Source organism: Balaenoptera musculus, chromosome 8, assembly GCF_009873245.2.
Source record: "Balaenoptera musculus isolate JJ_BM4_2016_0621 chromosome 8, mBalMus1.pri.v3, whole genome shotgun sequence".
NCBI lineage: Eukaryota > Metazoa > Chordata > Mammalia > Artiodactyla > Balaenopteridae > Balaenoptera > Balaenoptera musculus.
This window is the reverse complement of record NC_045792.1, coordinates 55,235,238-55,252,716: the sequence shown is the minus strand read 5'-3', so window position 1 is coordinate 55,252,716 and position 17,479 is coordinate 55,235,238. Positions and strand designations below refer to the sequence as shown.

At 38.5% G+C, this 17,479-nt stretch overlaps 1 protein-coding gene and 1 long non-coding RNA gene across 3 annotated transcripts in view; one reads left to right on the top strand and one right to left on the bottom strand.

Annotated features, from left to right (window-relative positions):
* Window positions 1-17,479, top strand: part of UVRAG (UV radiation resistance associated) — a 318,745-nt gene that overhangs the window by 264,514 nt on the left and 36,752 nt on the right. The window lies entirely within an intron of this gene.
* The window catches only part of LOC118899279, an 84,441-nt gene that overhangs the window by 46,426 nt on the left and 20,536 nt on the right, over window positions 1-17,479 (bottom strand). Inside the window, exon 3 of the long non-coding RNA XR_005020920.1 lies at window positions 7,879-7,986. This is a non-coding gene — a long non-coding RNA (uncharacterized LOC118899279). The remainder of the gene's footprint in view (window positions 1-7,878; window positions 7,987-17,479) is intronic.

Below are 17,479 nucleotides of genomic sequence, written 5' to 3'. Positions count from 1 at the left end.
TACTCAGTGGATCCTTTTAGTCTGAAAATTCATGTCATTAAGTTCTGGGAAATTTCTTTGAATTATTTCATTGATGATTTCTTCTTTATTTTCTCTTCTCTTTCTAGGCTACATTATATTTAGGTGTTTGATCTCCCATACTGATCCTCTAATGTTCTTATCTCTTTTCTCCTGTTTTTCATCTCTTTGTCTTTTTCTTCTAACTCCTCAGAGATTCCCTTAACTTTATGTCTTCCCCTTCTATTTTTTGTTTTTCATATTTCACTTTCATATTTTAAATTGTTAAGAACTCTTTTTCTCTGAATAGCATCATGTGTGTAGTATCTTCTTTTATCCATCTGAGCATATTAATGGTTTTTAAAATTTTTTTTTAAATCTTATTTATTTATTTATTTATTTATGGCTGTGTTGGGTCTTCGTTTCTGTGCGAGGGCCTTCTCTAGTTGCGGCAAGCGGGGGCCACTCTTCGTCATGGTGCGCGGGCCTCTCACTAGCGCAGCCTCTCTTGTTGCGGAGCACAGGCTCTAGACGCGCAGGCTCAACAATTGTGGCTCACGGGCCCAGTCACTCCGTGGCATGTGGGATCCTCCCAGACCAGGGCTCAAACCCATGTCCCCCGCATTGGCAGGCAGATTCTCAGCTGCTGCGCCACCAGGGAAGCCCCTAAAATTGTTATTCTTGTTTCTGTTTTTGGTTTGATCTTGATACTGTCATTTGCCTTAGAGGCTTTTCTTAAGTTTGGTGATACTTGATTGCATATTTCTTTTTAAGAGGAGAGGACTAGAAAACATTGGAAGCTCTTCATATGTGGATAGAGGTTGTTAACTGTGGGGTTCACTGTAGGGTAATTTGGCTCCGCTCTTTTCATTGGGGAACACACCTGATGTCATTCTACTTAGGTCCTTCCTCTTGGGCTTGTCTAGGATCTCTCAGTTACCCACCGTGGAGTATTTGCCTGTGTTCTGGAAGCAGAGTGGAGGGGAAGAGGACTGGAGGTCACAGTGTTTATTATGCATACATTCATTTAATCACCTTGTTTTCAATACAGTGCCTTTGCCCTTAATTGTGTTGATGTTTCCCTCTCCAAAGAATAAAATTCTAGTTTATTTGCCAAGGTGTAAGAGTGGTTGTTGCCTGACTCTGTGGAGTTGGGAGGAGATCTGGAAATATAATTGTCTTACAGATTTTCAACTAGTCTTCCTGTTTGTTTTTTTTTAATTGAGATGTAAGTGACATACAACACTATATCAGTTTCAGGTGCATAACATAATGATGCACTGTTTGTATACACTGCAAAATGATCACCCAGTTTTCTGTTCTTAACTCCAGTTTTACTGCCACTTTAAGAAGTACTTGGGGGTCACCAATTCCTGAGCCTTATGGTTGTTACTGAATTATAGCTCACATCACCTCTCAACCCCCCTCTTCTGGCTTAGAATTCAACTTTTTAAAGTCAGCTTAGTTACCACTCATCCATCTGCTTTTCAGCTTCCAAAATTTTGTTGCTATTATAACCTTTCCTATTCTCTCTCTTTGTTGTATTTACATATAAGCACGATACATACAGTGGATAATAATTTAAAACATTACTGTCTTCTCATTAGAAACAATGGAAGCATAAAGATAGAAAACCCCATTACTGACATGTTATTGGAGTTTTGGGAGGTTGCAAAAGTAAATGTACAGGGTGGTGCAGTGGTTAAGAATCCGCCTGCCAATGCAGGGGACGTGGGTTCGAGCCCTGGTCCGGGAAGATCCCACATGCCACGGAGCAACTAAGACCATGCACCACAACTACTGAGCCTGCACTCTAGAGCCCACGTGCCACAACTACTGAAACCCGCGTGCCCTAGAGCCCGTGCTCCGCAACAAGAGAAGCCACCGCAATGAGAGGCCCGCGCACCACAACAAAGAGTAGCCCCCACGCGACACACCTAGAGAAAGCCCACACACAGCAACGAAGACCCAACGCAACCAAAAATAAATAAAAATTAAAAAAAAAAAAAGTAAATGTATATGTTTCAATCTTCCATCTTAACCCACAAGTCCCCAAAAGAAGTTTTTAAATGAAGGAAGGTTTTTTAAAGGTATAAGAAACCAGTGAACTTTAAAATATTCTTTTTATTTTAACCAAATTCAGCCTGATTTTGCTACATTTCCAACAATAGGAGAATGAGATCCAAATACAGCTAGTGAATGTCTCAAAGCCACAACCAGGCTTTTTGACTGTTTGTCTTTTCCTGTCAAGAATTAAAATCCAGAGAGTCACAAAACCTAGAGATCAGAGACATTTCCTCTAATTTCCAACATTTTTCTGCAGTATTCCTAAGAGATACTCCTTGTGCTCCTTAAAACTATTTGATGAGGAATGTATTACCTTCTGAGACAGTTCATAAATTTATTTTGTGAAAATAGGGAGGGAAGAAGGTTAGAAAGTTGGCTCTGTCACTCTGTAATATTTATCCATAATATCCATGTTATAAAAACAGTATCCTGGGAACAGTGTTATTTGATATTCATGGCTTTAAATCAGATAGACTAGAGTTTTATTGGTTTTATCAGTTGTGTAACCTTTAGGAATTACTTAACACTCTGAACCTGTATCATCATCTGTGAAGCAAAGATTAAATACAGTCGGCCCACCTCGTCCACGAGTTTGGCATCCGTGGATACGGTGGGCCCATGTAGGGACTTGAGCAACTTTGGATTTTGGTATCTGCAGGGTTCCTGGAACCAATACCCCACTGATACCGAGGGACATCTGTAATACCTTGAGAGTTTATAAACTTTAAATAAGATACAGTATTAAAGGATATGGCAAAGAGCTTGGCACATAGAAGCTGAACACTAAATGATATCCATTTTTCTTCTTACTGGTTCAATCAGGGAAAGCTTTTCAGTGTATAACATTTGGACTATACCTGAAGAGAGGGTAAGATTTTAATAGATAAGCCAGAGATGGAGACCTTCCTGGAAGGATGGACCTTCCAGACTGAAGGAATAGCATGACAAAGCCATAGCTGTATCAAAGAATCAAGATCTGAGGCTTATTTAAGGAATGGCAAGTATTTTTAGGTGTTTGGATTGTAGAGTACATGAAAGGCTACAGCATAATGTGAGTGAGGCTAGGAAGGTTTTGACATAGGACACACCTCAGCAAGAAAATTAAAAAGCTGGTGTTCTCACATATTGCAGCACTGAGTGAGACACAGACAAAGCAAGGATTCATTGGGAAATCAAGGCTCCCTTCTCTGTTAAAGCTTACTTAACATGGCTTTTTAACGACCTGATAGAGATCAAAATTGTAATGGAAGTTATTGATAATCCTGGAAAAATGTATGTTACATATGTAGTTACTCTAAACAAGTCAAGAACGTAAGTAAAGAATATGTCCAAGAGACGAAGATTGCTATCTTCATATTTCAAAGGCTGTCAGGGGAAGAAGAAGTAAAATTAAACCTTGCTGATGGATTAGATTAATACAAATAGGTAGGAATCAGAAAGAGGGAGTTCTTAGTTCATATGAGAAATAATATTTTTTATCAGAACTACCCAACAATGAAATGGAAAGCTTGGGATGAATTAAGTATCTAGTCATTAGAGGTGTACATACTAAAGCTAGATGATTGTCAAAGATGCCGTAGAAAATGGGACTGTTCTTTGAAAAGGTAAAAGCAAGTGTCTTCTAAGGTTATGCTCTACTCCATATGGTTCTCTGCCTGACCAGGGCTCTTACATTATCTAGGTATAAACCTTGTATCAAGCTTTGCCCACAACAAGCTATTCCACAAACTAGAACCTTGAGGACTATTACAAATACCCTGAGGCAGTGCCATCCTTTAGTCAACTGTTTAAACTGCTTCAAAGAGTTCCAGTAGCCCTCACTAGAGCAGGCTCCTGATGGTGCCTTAACCAGGGACTTCTCCACAGTTCTGCTGAACACAGTGGGACAGTCTCACCCAAGTGAAGCCTTTGGTGCTGCTCAATGGACCTCAAGGACATCCTCGCCCGAGCAAGAGCCTCCAGACTCTTGAGACAGTGCTTGTCATCCCCTTGCAAACCCCTAGTAGCTATAAAACGCTTTCCTTCTCTTTGTGTTAACTGAAACTTGAGCCCCTTCCATTGGAGACTTGTTTTTTGACACTCCACAAGAGCAAGAAGGTGATAAAGATGGAGGGAGGGATGGGTAGTTTGTACATTTCTCCAGACCATTACTTTTCCCTCCTTGTGTAAAACCATCATTCCTTCTTTGGAGCTGTTTAACTGTTCAACTCTCCATCACACCTAATCCTGAACATCTGATATGCTGGTTACTTCTTTGGGGCACTCAGAGCTTGGAAGCTTGCTTATGGTCTTCCTTTCTAGGCCGCTGCTCATATAATAACCATGTTTTACCCTAATCTCATCCCATCTTTCCCATACCAAACTGTGTGCTGTTTCCCATGTTCTCTCTTGCTTCTGTGCTTTTATGCACACAGTTTCCTCTATTTGGAATACTGTTTCCCTACTCTTTCACCTAATAAAATCCAGCTTGCACTGTGTGGCCATATAGGTTATTACTTCCTTATCACTTCCTTTCCAAACATACTTGTCTCCCCTAGACTTGGTTAGGCGTCCTTCCTCTGTGTTCCTATAATTTTCTCTAATGTGATATTTATTATTCTTTAACATATTTATGTTTCTGATTTTTAAATGTCTTTTCCATTATATTATTATTACCTGGAAAGCAGGAGCTGCCTCTTCTTTATTTTATAACTCCAACCCATGGCCTAGCACATAGAAGGTGTTCAGTATCTATTGGCAGAATGCATACATGATTCCATCTGGTTGTCCTCTTTGTGCCTATACAAGACTGAAGGTGGAACAAAAAGGAGTAGACTAGGTCTTATTACTGTAGCTAGTTTATATCTAGCTCAAATTCTGTTTGGAATGTATATATTCATACAAGTTAGATAAATAAATACACACACACTGATGGACTTAGGTTCAGAACATAATTCTGCCCTTTACCTCCTGTTGTTTTACGCTTTCTTCCTGATAACCCTACACTGTCACCCCACTTTTCTGTTTCTGCCAATTTTCCCATCCCCTTACTTCAGCCCTTTGGCATTTCTTATCTTCAGAATGTTGTGAATATGTCACTTACCTTGGATGTTTTCTTTTTGGTGAGTCCTGTCTTTTAAGGGTATAGAACAGCGGTCCCCAACCTTTTTGGTACCAGGGACCGGTTTCATGGAAGACAGTTTTTCCGCAGGTGGGGCGGGGCGGGGGGAAATGGTTCAGGCAGTAATGCAAGCGATGGTTCAGGTGGTAATGCGAGCGATGGGGAGTGATGGGGAGCAGCAGGTGAAGCTTCGCTCGCTCACCCGCTACTCATCTCGGGCTGTGCGGCCCGGTTCCTAACAGGCTGCGGACCGATACCAGGGGTTGGGGACCCCTGTTATAGAATGTTACATATAAGACATGTCTGATTCAGTTGAGACCAAAAATAACAACATATAGCCTTCACTGAAGGAAGTTAGGAGAAAAACTAGTAATGAATGAAGCAGAAAAATAAGGTACGGCATTAATGGTTAAGTGTAAAAAAACAGTATTGTTCTTAGGAATAGCTGTTGAGGAAAGGGGATGAGAACTAACAACTGTAAGATACTTATAACTCACAGACTGTGTTGAGAGTTTTACATACATTATTTTATTTATTCCATACAATAACTCTGAAGCAGATGTTGTTACATGTATTATGTGGATGAGGAACCAGAGGTTCAGAGGGGTTAAGTGACTTGCTCAAGGTCACAAAGGTGTTAACTTGCAAACCTGGAATTCCAACCCAAGACCTTTTCACTTTTTAGTTCCTCTCCATTACCACTTCATATATATTAAATTGGCTTTTTATTAGATTTTTTTGATTTAAGAATTTTGGAAGTTAGCTAGGAAGTTAATGTGAAAGTGGCAGTTTGAAGATAGAAGATCATGTGGTTTAATAACCTTGGAATAGTCCTTGGAACAGCCAATTGGTTTGATGGGGTGGTTTTGTGTCATAACCTGTTCAAAGATTATTAACTAATAGTGCCAGAGAGCAATATTTAAATAGCAAATGGAGCTCTCATTTACCAAATCTCTTGATGGAAATTTTAACACAATCTAAAATTTGTGCTGATTTTTTTTTGTATCTTTTTTTTGGGACAGTTGTCCAAAATTGTTCATGCCTGCTTAGATGATTAACACACTATATAAACTTTATTTTCAATGCACTTTGTCCAGAAGAAAATTGTATTCACACTCTATTGTGAGAAATTAAATAAAATGATTCCTTGGCCAATCTGCTCCTCTTCCCCTCGACACCCCCCCCCCACACACACACACACACATACATATACACATACATTCATCTAATGCACTTACCTGCCTGTGAGTTTCACTTAGATTCTTTCCTCCATCTCCACTGATTTGCCTTTCTTCCTACTATTTACTGCCCAGCTTGGCTCAGCTCACTTTTGTCAGATTATGGCTTAGGTCCCAACACTTCAAGAAAGTTTTTCCCATGGAGATTTCTCCGTAAATCAAATAAGCAAATTTGGATTTCACCCCTGCAGTCTGCAACTCAATTCCCCCCAAAAGTTTATTAATTACCATGCACCTGGCATAATGTTAGTTGGCAGGCATTTAATGATAAATAAAATAGATCTGTGCTATTAACATAGTCTTATTGTAGGTATTGTGTAAGGTGTATGGGAGCAAATTATTTACTCTTTCTGTATCTCAGTTTCTTCATCTATAATATGGGGACAATAATAGTACCTGCTTTGTTACAGTTCTTACGATGATGATTGCATGAGTTAGTATTTGTATAGTACTTAAGACAGGGCCTAGCATATAGAAAATGCTATAGAATTGTTTTTATTTACCAAAACAAAAGTGAACATTGCAATACTTTATCTAGTTCTAAAAAATCCTATTGGTATCTACTAGTATCATAATAAATTTATAGATTAGTTTATAGAAAAATGTCATTTTTTAGTAACAAATCTTCCTATCCAAGAACAGGGTGAATTTCCACTTATTAAGATCTTCTTTTGCGTCCCTTAATAGGATATTAAGGTTTTCATCATATGGATCTCACCATTTGGTTATTTTTGTTTCTAGGTATTTTATCTTTGTTGCTGTTTAAACTAGCACCATGTAATAGTCTGATTCAATATTATTTATATAAAGGAAGACTACTGATTTTTGTTTTTAAATTTTCTACTGAATTTGTGATGAATCTTCAGTTGGTTTGCTTGGATTTTCTAAATGTGTAATCATATCATCTCTAAAAATGGATCATTTTACCTCTTTTTCCCCAATTTTTATAGCTCTTAACTCTTTCTCTTATCTAATTTGTATTAATTAACTATGGTAGTAGTGAATAGCCTTATTTTATTTATATTGTAATTTTTGACTTATGACCATTATACTTGAAAAAGATTATTGTATACAACCTGGTGTGCTTTCCCAGTTTGATAAACAAGGTCACTTAATGCTGTGCTTTTGCTTTAACAACCAAAGATTTCATCCTGTTCTGAACTAGTTATTCATGTATTTTTTAGTTTTTCAGTGTGTCTTCCATAAACTTGAACATCCACATTTGGCTCTTAGCCTGACAGGATCTTGCAAAATATTTTAGAGAACCATAGTCTCTGGAGAATAAAAGTTCAGACTCCTCAAAATAAAGTTAGGGATAATTCTTCAGTGTCTCAGACGCCTTCCCCTTGAGCGCTTAAAGTATGTCCCAGCACGTGTTTAATGTTCAAAATATTATTTGCTATCTAAAACCTCTGTGTCCTTGTGTAGAGCTATCCCTGTTGTGCCTGACACATAGTAGATACACAGAAATGTTACCTGTTCGTCAAGGAACTGCTCAGGCCACATTCTCCCCACGAATTCACTCCAAGTATCTTCAAGTAAAAGGTAGATGTAATCTTTTCCACCTGTATTAGTGTTCTGTTGCTGCATAATAAATTACCACAAATTTAGCAGCTTAAACAACATGCATTTTTTAACCTCACAGTTCTGCAGGTCAGAAGTCTGAGTGGGCTCATCCGGTCTCTCTGCTCAGGGGCCGACAAGGCCAAAATCAAGGTGTTGCTCAGGCTGGGCTCTGATCTGGAGACTCTTGGGAATAATCCACTTCCAAACTCATTGAAAGTGTTGGCAGAATCCAGTTCCTTGCAACTGTAGGTCTGAGCAGGCTTTACTGGCTTTCTGCTCCTAGAGGCCTCCTGCATTCCTTCTCACATGGTCCCTCCATCCTCTGACCAATAATGTCCTATCAAGCACTTCTCACAGTGCAAATCTCTCAGAACATTCTCTTCTGCTTCTAGCCAGAGAAAACTCTCTGCTTTCAAAGGCTCGTGTGATTAGATTAGGCCTACCCAGATAATATCCCTTTGCCATAAATATAAAATAATCAGGGGAGTAACACTGGGGCTAAGGGTCATAGAGGCCATCTTAAAATTCTGCCTATTGTCCCACCTTTCAGACTCTCATTGAAAGTTGTACTTTCCTTCTAGAGTCACTTAGTTATCATTCATTTACAAGGTAACTGCCTCAGAGTGGCATCCATGGCTGAGTCACTTTATGACACTCTTATCATACCTTGCACACCTTCCCTGTAGTAGATATTCAGTACGTATCCAATGAATTAATTATACTTTTTGTTAAATGAATCGTGAGATGAAAAGATGAGCAGAGTTATTCCAGACCAGATTGTAAGAACATCTGTCCAATTGGAAGGGCAGTGTGCACTTGACAGTTCATTGCCATTTGGGAGGGGGTTTTTTTGTTTATTTTGCTTCTCCTTTTTTGAGGCTACATTTATTTATGATCAACCAGAGAGACTAAACAATGGATGCATGGGCTTGGACTCTAATGCAATTCAAGAGAGGTCAGAAGAATTCCACACACAAAAAAAAAACCTTAAAAGGCATGACGTAGATATTACAGTAAAGTTAATATTTGAAGGGGAAAAACTAATTTGTAAGAGAAAAAAGCACTCTGGAAAACTGTGTTCCATTTAGGGCACCTCATTACCAGATTATTTAAGGTAAACTGGAGGGAGTTCAGAGACATAAAGAATGATGAAGAGGCTGTAGGGATTAATACAAGCAAAGATTTTAAACAACTAAATATGTATAGCTTAACTGAACAACAGCTGAGTAGAGATGTAACTGTTGTCAAATGTCTGATATCAAGAGAAGGAACGTGTTTCTCTGAAGAGTTGAGAGTCCCTTTCTAAGTATTAGAATTAAATGAGAAATGAGAAAACAATCTTTTCTATCCAACTTGTAAGCAGTATTTAGACTGTGTGTTGGGATATGAAGTGTCAGAGTTGAATTCAAATCCCAGCTCCTCTACCTGCTCTCTGCGAAAATTCAGACATCTCCTTTAACCTCTTTCACTTTGTCATGTGTAGAGTGGGAATTATACGACCTACCTCATGGGGTTATTACGAAGATTAAATGAAGCAGTAAACAATGAGGTTCCGTGCCTGGCACGGGTTGCAAGTCGAGAAGAATGGTAAATGCTATTGGTATTACCATTATCGTCTTCATTCTTAAGTGGTTAAGAGTTCAAAGTGCTAGAGTCCGACAAAGCTGGGGTGCAAATTCAAGCTCTACAATCTATTAACTCTACCTCTAAGTCTCAGTTTCTTCAACCATATGAGCGTAATAGTGAGAACTAATGAAATAATACAATCTGAAATACTTATCATAATGCTTGGCACATTATTCAGTAAATATATTAGCAGCTGTAGCATTATTTTAATTATCATTAACACAATCAGCATTCAACCTAGAACCTGGCCAAAGTACTAGTATATATTCAAATTATTTCCAGATTTCCCCTATTGTAAACAATGCCACATACGTATCTCTTTTTTCATTATAATCACCACATGTGTGTGTGCATGCGCGCGCAGAGTTCAGTAATTATTTGTTGAATTGAATTTGGTAATTTCTACCAATAATCATGTCAGATATTTGTGGTCACTGTGCATTGCTAGGGAGATGCCGGAATTGGCTTCTATACTCCTTGTGTAATCAAATTTATGACAACAGACTTAAGTGCTTTTTTCATTCTAATAAAACTCTGACACTTAGATTTACCTGAGTTTCTATGAAAGAATCCCTGCTCTTATAATGGAATTTTCATTTTTGTCTTTTACACACATAAGAACTCCCTGTGGCTCCTCTTTACAAATAGGATTGTGTTGTGTAGTAAACAGAATCTACTCTGGCTAGATTAAGCAGAAATGGCATTAGTTTAGAGGGTTTCCAATTAGAAGATATTAAGATTAATCAGATAATCAGAGTGTATTAATCTGATGTATTCATCAATGAGTGATAGCTCACAGAAAGTACAGGATAGCCCAAAGAAGAGCTACAGATGACAAAAAAAAAAAAAAAAAAGCCACATGAAAGGATGCTAAATATTATTAGTCATTAGGGAAATGCAAATTAAAACTATAATGAGACACTACTACATACTTAATAGAATGGCTAGAATTTTTAAAACTGACAGTATCAAGTCCTGGCAATGATGCAGAGCAGCTAACACACTCATCCATTGCTGGTGGGAATGCAAGATTGTGTAGCCATTTAAAGACATTTTGGCATTTTTAAAATAAAGTTAAACATATATCTGCCATTCAACCCAGAATTTCCACCCCTAGGTATTGGTCCAAGAGAAATAAAAAATACAAATCCAAACAAAAACCTGTGCCTAAATGTTTATAGCACCTTAATTCGTAATAGCCCAAACATGAGACAATCCAAATGTCTATCAACCAGCATACAGATAAACAATTTGTGGTATATCCATACAATGGAATACTACTCAGCAATAAAAAGGAGCATATACTCATACATGGAACAACATGAATGAATCTCAAAAACATAAAAAAGGCAGGCACTAGAGGCTAAATATTCTATGATTCCATTTGTAAGATATTCTAGAAAACTGTCTCTGCCCTATTAGACTGTGATCTCCTTGATCTGATACAGCTTTTAACAACAAGATTGCATCAAAGTCGGTGAACTGGAAGTAGAAATGGCTAAATTTGATCAGTTTAGGGAGCCAGTTTCAGCTCGCAAGGGAATCAGGAATCCAGATTTGGCCAAAGGTCAATATAAGGTAGCCTGGGGTAAATCAGAGTGCACAGGACTGTTAACAGGAGGGCAGGGAGCCGAGGTGGAGCCTGCTGGACCTGACATCATGAATATCTGCTCTAATGGATCCTACACAAGTTTGTCCACTCACACAGCCTGCAGCCTCCAGAGAATGTAACCTTTCTTTGATGATCACTAGTTAAAGCTGATTGCAGTTGCTATCGAGGGTCTAATTTACCTGCCTTTGACAAATTTCCAGCTGTACTTTGCTTGTCCATTTGTAGTATGCTTTACTGATCCTCTTCAGCAACTCAAGAATCGGCAGTGACAGAGGCCACACTTACAGACCAGGGTGACCCTGGAGTTGCATCAGTTTATTAGTGCTTCTAGTTATTTTCTGGCAAATGTAAGAATCTGAAGCAAAGGACCATCTTAATTAAAGTGTTTTTAATATGACAGATTTTATAATGATAAGTTTGGCTCAAATATAACCTGTACCTCGTAAATACAACATATGCTATAAAGAAAAGAGCCTGCGGTTAGAACTCACAAACTTAGATTCTGGTCCCTGGACTCCACCTCTTCACCCTTGGCTAGGCCACTTAGCCTCTCACTTACCTTCCAGGGTGAATGGAGGAGGTGGGCCAATACTCTCAAAAGTGCCACTCAGCTCTAACTTGAATCCCGTGATTCTAAGAGTAGTTGATAGGATGATTGGGAGGAGGAATGGAAGAAACTTTTCCATTCTTAGACTTAAGAGCTTTTAGACTTGACTCAGACTTTTCAGACCTCAGAATGTCAGGCTTCAGCTGTGTCCAGTGTTTACATTGTAACATCTATTTTGGAAAAAAACTGGCAAGGTTTATAGATGAGGATGGAAAAGTACTTAGGTTGTTCTTGCAACTAGAAGCCCATAATCAGGTTTTTATCCTTTCCTTAGAGGTATATATTGCAAGACTCACTGTAAGAAACAATATTATTACTCATATTAAATATTCAGGTATCTTTTCCACATCTTTGAAAGAGTTGTATTTTCTTCTAGGAAGGAAGATTTTATTTTTGACATGGTGGTGCCCTTTTTTTAGGCTCTTAATCTAGTTTTTTTTTATGTCAGTGAAACCTTAGCATTTAAAAATGAATTGAAATATCGGTAACTAGTCCTATAGAGATTTTTGACTACATAAGCCAGAATTCTGAAGTTAAGTCTTTGATGTATATGTGCATTTTTAATTTCTTATTTTTTCAATTCCTCTCGACCAGTTCTTTTTGTAGTCAAATTCATTGTAATCCCATCGCGAAAGTGTTGATCTTGTAGTAAACTTTATTGAAGCATTGTATTAATGCACATTCCCTCACGGTAACAGACACTTTGTATCAAACCTATCATGCAGCTCAGCTCAAGTCCCATATGGAACTAATAAGCCACGCAATAAGTGGCCTTGTGTAGATGAATATGGCTTGGAAGGGTGAGAGAGAGAGAGAGAGAGAGAGAGAGAGAGAGAGTGTGTGTGTGTGTGTACGCGTGCACGCATGTGTTATCTAAACTGAACTTCTCCTGCCAAAACCTAAATGACAAAATGATTCTTGAGCCCCCAGAGTCTTTACCAGCCTGGAAAAATTGGGTGTTTGAAAAATAAAAATAAAATTGAGCACTTTGATATTAAATTAGGCCTCAGCTCAATAGGAGGATGCTCACTGAGTACAAGAACTCAGCATTTATTTCTCAAAAGTACAATCACACTTTATTTTAAAATATGATTTCCAGAGCTGCAACTGGTCTTAACCTAGTCAGCGGAGCACCATTAATCAAGCTGTATGAACTAGTTAATTTCAATTACAAGAGCTCTAACATCATAGTTGATCTGTCTATATATAGTGATTTGAGATGAAACCAGCATGTGGCTTTGGAAAAATACTGTATTTTTATACAAAAAGGTGGTGTGGGAGAAGAAAACAAAGAAGATAATGAATGGAATTGACATGGTTATAGTGTCTGTTGAGGGCTGAATGTATTCATTGCTCTGGTTTTCTTTCCTTTTTTTTTTTTGTTCCAGTAACCATAAAGCTAGATCTTCCTGGTTATTTTAGTATAGGGCTTTTCTTCTGCTAGTAGACAATAGCACTTGTTCATTTTTCTGGGGAAACCACTGAACATTGCTTCTCCCTACTTCCCATCTAATTTATCATCTATGTGTAGTTTTCACCTACTAGCCTACTATAGAGTTGCACAGAAATTTAATTGCTCCCATGGAGTTCTAAACCAATCAGAGTAAAGCTGAAATTCAAGCTAATTGAAACCAAAATTCCACTTAAAACTGCTTAGACTCTTTGGGTGGTGGTGCAGTAGGAAGTTGTTACAAAAGGTGTTTATTTCAGAGACTAATCTGTGGCAGTTAGACAGACCCAAAGCAACATTTTATTTGCCTGCGTTTCTTGGCATCTGCCTTCCCCAGTAAGAATTGAGAGCAGAGGGAGCTGCATTTAGGGAACTGTGGGATTTATTGGTAGTAGTTGGGAAGGGCAGGTTTTGATGGAATGTTGGAGAAAGATTTCTTAGAGAAAAGAGTACTTTAGTCTTTTAACCTATCCTTCACAGCTGCTCCTGGAGTTGTTTTCCCCATTCACTTTCCTGCTTAAAACCCTGTAGTAGATTCTTACTGCTGTCAAGGAAGATAAATCCAAATTCTTGAGCTAAGTGCTCTAGGCCCTCAGTAGTTTTAATGAATACTCTCTAATCAGGCCTCAGAAGTTTCCATTCTCTATAAAAATCCTGATTGAACTCTTACAACAATTTTATGAAACAAATATTGTTGGTCCTGTTTTATAGACAAGGCACAGATTGGTTCTGTACCTTGTTCAAGGTTACATTATATGGTGAGAACAAACTATGAGTCCAGCCAGTCACTCAAAAGACAGAGAGCTGATTCGCAGTGCCTAGCCTAGTGGACACTAAATAAGTATTTGTTGTATGAATAGGATGTGTAGGAACTTAGTAAATGTAGCTCTTTCTCTCGTTTCCCTATCCTTGTTCTTTCTTTCCCCCTTGGCCTCACTCCTCCTTTAACTTCTTGTTTTTACTAATACCTTACCAGGGAGCTAACTTGTTAAAGAATTACTTAATAAAAATATAGATTTGTTCCTTTCCTGAAGTATTTACATTTTAATACCAGGTCATCTCTACCTGACATAGTAGAGCATTAGACTGAACCCCATTTTACTCCCTCCATTTTTGGACACTTCCCTTAAGGTGTCCAGAAATGTATCTTCTGGAGACTCTTCCATCAGACCTACCCCTCAGTGAACACATAAAGATTTGACACCCTCTTAGCCAACTTTGACTTCTGACACCATCAGAAGTGAGCAACACCTGAAATGGGGCTGAGTGGACTGATGTTCCTTCATCACTCACATTGTGAATGTGTGCTACCCTAACCGTATTTTTATATCAAAATCCATAGATGCATGGTTTCTATAACTTATAGAGCATTTAAAGTGGACACGTAGAACTTTGAAAGGCTCTTGGAGATGACCTAGTCCAGGGGGGTTTAAACTCCAGATGGGTTTAAACTCCAGATGGGAATGCCTCCTTGGCTCTAACTCTACTCCCCAACAACTGCCTACAGTTAGAGCAGTTTCCTATTTGTTTCACACTTGGGGCTTCTACATAACATTTCATGTGAACGAAGGATTCCAGGGCTACCAAAAAAAGAAGTTTGAAAATTATTTGACTAGCCCAGGCAGGGAAGGGACTTACTCGTAGCCATACAGCAGAGCAGTGTCTGTCACCCAGGTCTTCTGACCACCCATATCATGAGTCGATCTTTCCACTTCACTGTGTAATTATTTTAAAGATATTGATACGTATATATGGGGTTTTTAAAATTTATTTATTTTATTTTTGGCTGTATTGGGTCTGTGTTGCCACGTGCAGGCTTTCTCTAGTTGCAGCAAGCAGGGGCTACTCTTTGTTGCGGTGCGTAGGCTTCTCACTGCAGTGGCTTCTCTTGTTGCGGAGCACGGGCTCTAGGCATGCGGGCTTCAGTAGTTGTGGCTCACGGGTTCTAGAGCGCAGGCTTAGTAGTTGTGGTGCACGGGCTTAGTTGCTCCACGACATGTGGGATCTTCCCGGACTAGGGCTTGAACCCGTGTCCCCTGCATTGGCAGGTGGATTCTTAACCACTGCACCACCAGGAAGGCCCTGTATATGTGTTTATTGCTGCCTCTCTCGAGTGCTTGTAGTCAGAAACTTAGTAAATTAGTAAAAATTAGCTTTTAAAAAGGTGAACTATGTACTTAAGATTTTTTCCCCTTTCATTTGAATTCTGTTGTTCACCTTTTCTCATTCTAATCGTAGTTAGTTAAGTGATAAGCCATTTTTGAGTACCAGTTTTATGCCCAGCTTAGTGATAGATGCTATGATAATGATATAATATATAGAGAGAGTATATATGTAGCATGATGATAATAGGTATAGTTTATTGAGCACTTACTATGTACCAGATATCGTTTTGGGTCCTCTACATACTTTATCGTATTTAAACTTTATAACAGCTCTGCAAGGCAGATAACATCCCATTTACAAGAACTGACTTACCCAAAGTGAAACAACTAATAAGTGACAGCACTGGTATTTCAAACCCACATTGTCTGCATCTATGCTCATTCCAGTGTGTCAAGATGCCTCTCATTCCCTCCCATACAGCATTAATTTTAACTTACTAATTAATTAATTAACAAATATGTTTTAAGTATCTATTCAGTTAGTTTAGGCTTTCCAAAGACAGCAAATGGAAAGGTGGTGTAAGAAGGGATTTGGCAGAGGGGTAAAATGCCCCCTATCCTGGAGTAATCAGAGACCTTCCTACAGGAAATGGAACTGGTGTTGCCTCTCTGAGAATGGACAGAATATGACCAGATGGAGCAGAAGCAAGAAGAACTACAATCCTGCAGCCTGTGGAACAAAAACCACATTCACAGAAAGATAGACAAGATGAAAAGGCAGAGGGCTATGTACCAGATGAAGGAAAAAGATAAAACCCCAGAAAAACAACTAAATGAAGTGGAGATAGGCAACCTTCCAGAAAAAGAATTCAGAATAATGATAATGAAGATGATCCATGACCTCAGAAAAAGAATGGAGGCAAAGATCGAGAAGATGCAAGAAATGTTTAACAAAGATCTAGAAGAATTAAAGAACAAATAAACAGAGATGAACAATACAATAACTGAAATGAAAAATACACTAGAGGAATCAATAGCAGAATAACTGAGGCAGAAGAACAGATAAGTGACCTGGAAGACAGAATGGTGGAATTCACTGCTGTGGAACAGAATAAAGAAAAAAGAATCAAAAGAAATGAAGGCAGCCTAAGAGACCTCTCAGACAACATTAAACACAACAACATTCGCATTATAGGGGTCTCAGAAGGAGAAGAGAGAGAGAAAGGACCCGAGAAAATATTTGAAGAGATTATAGCCGAAAACTTCCCTAACATGGGAAAGGAAATAGCCACCCAAGTCCAGGAAGCACACAGAGTCCCATACATGATAAACCCAAGGAGAAACACACCGAGATACACAGTAATCAAATTGGCAAAAATTAAAGACAAAGAAAAATTATTGAAAGCAGCAAGGGAAAAACAACAAATAACATACAAGGGAACTCCCATAAGGTTAACAGCTGATTTCTCAGCAGAAACTCTACAAGCCAGAAGGGAGTGGCATGATATACTTAAAGTGATGAAAGGGAAGAACCTACAACCAATATTACTCTACCCGGCAAGGATCTCATTCAGATTCGATGGAGAAATCAAAAGCTTTACAGACAAGCAAAAGCTAAGAGAATTCAGCACCACCAAACCAGCTCTCCAACAAATGCTAAAGGAACTTCTCTAAGTGGGAAACACAAGAAAAGAAAAGAACCTACAAAAGCAAACCCAAAACAGTTAAGAAAATGGTAATAGGAACATACATATCGATAATTATCTTAAACGTGAAAGGATTAAATACTCCAACCGAAAGACACAGGCTCGCTGAATGGATACAAAAACAAGACCCATAAATATATGCTGTCTACAAGAGACCCAGTTCAGACCTAGGGACACATACAGACTGAAAGTGAGGGGATGGAAAAAGATATTCCACGCAAATGGAAATCAAAAGAAAGCTGGAGTAGCAATACTCATATCAGATCAAATAAACTTTAAAGTAAAGAATGTTACAAGAGACAAGGAAGGACACTACATAATGATCAAGGGATCAATCCAAGAAGAAGATATAACAATTATAAATATATATGCACCCAACATAGGAGCACCTCAATACATAAGGCA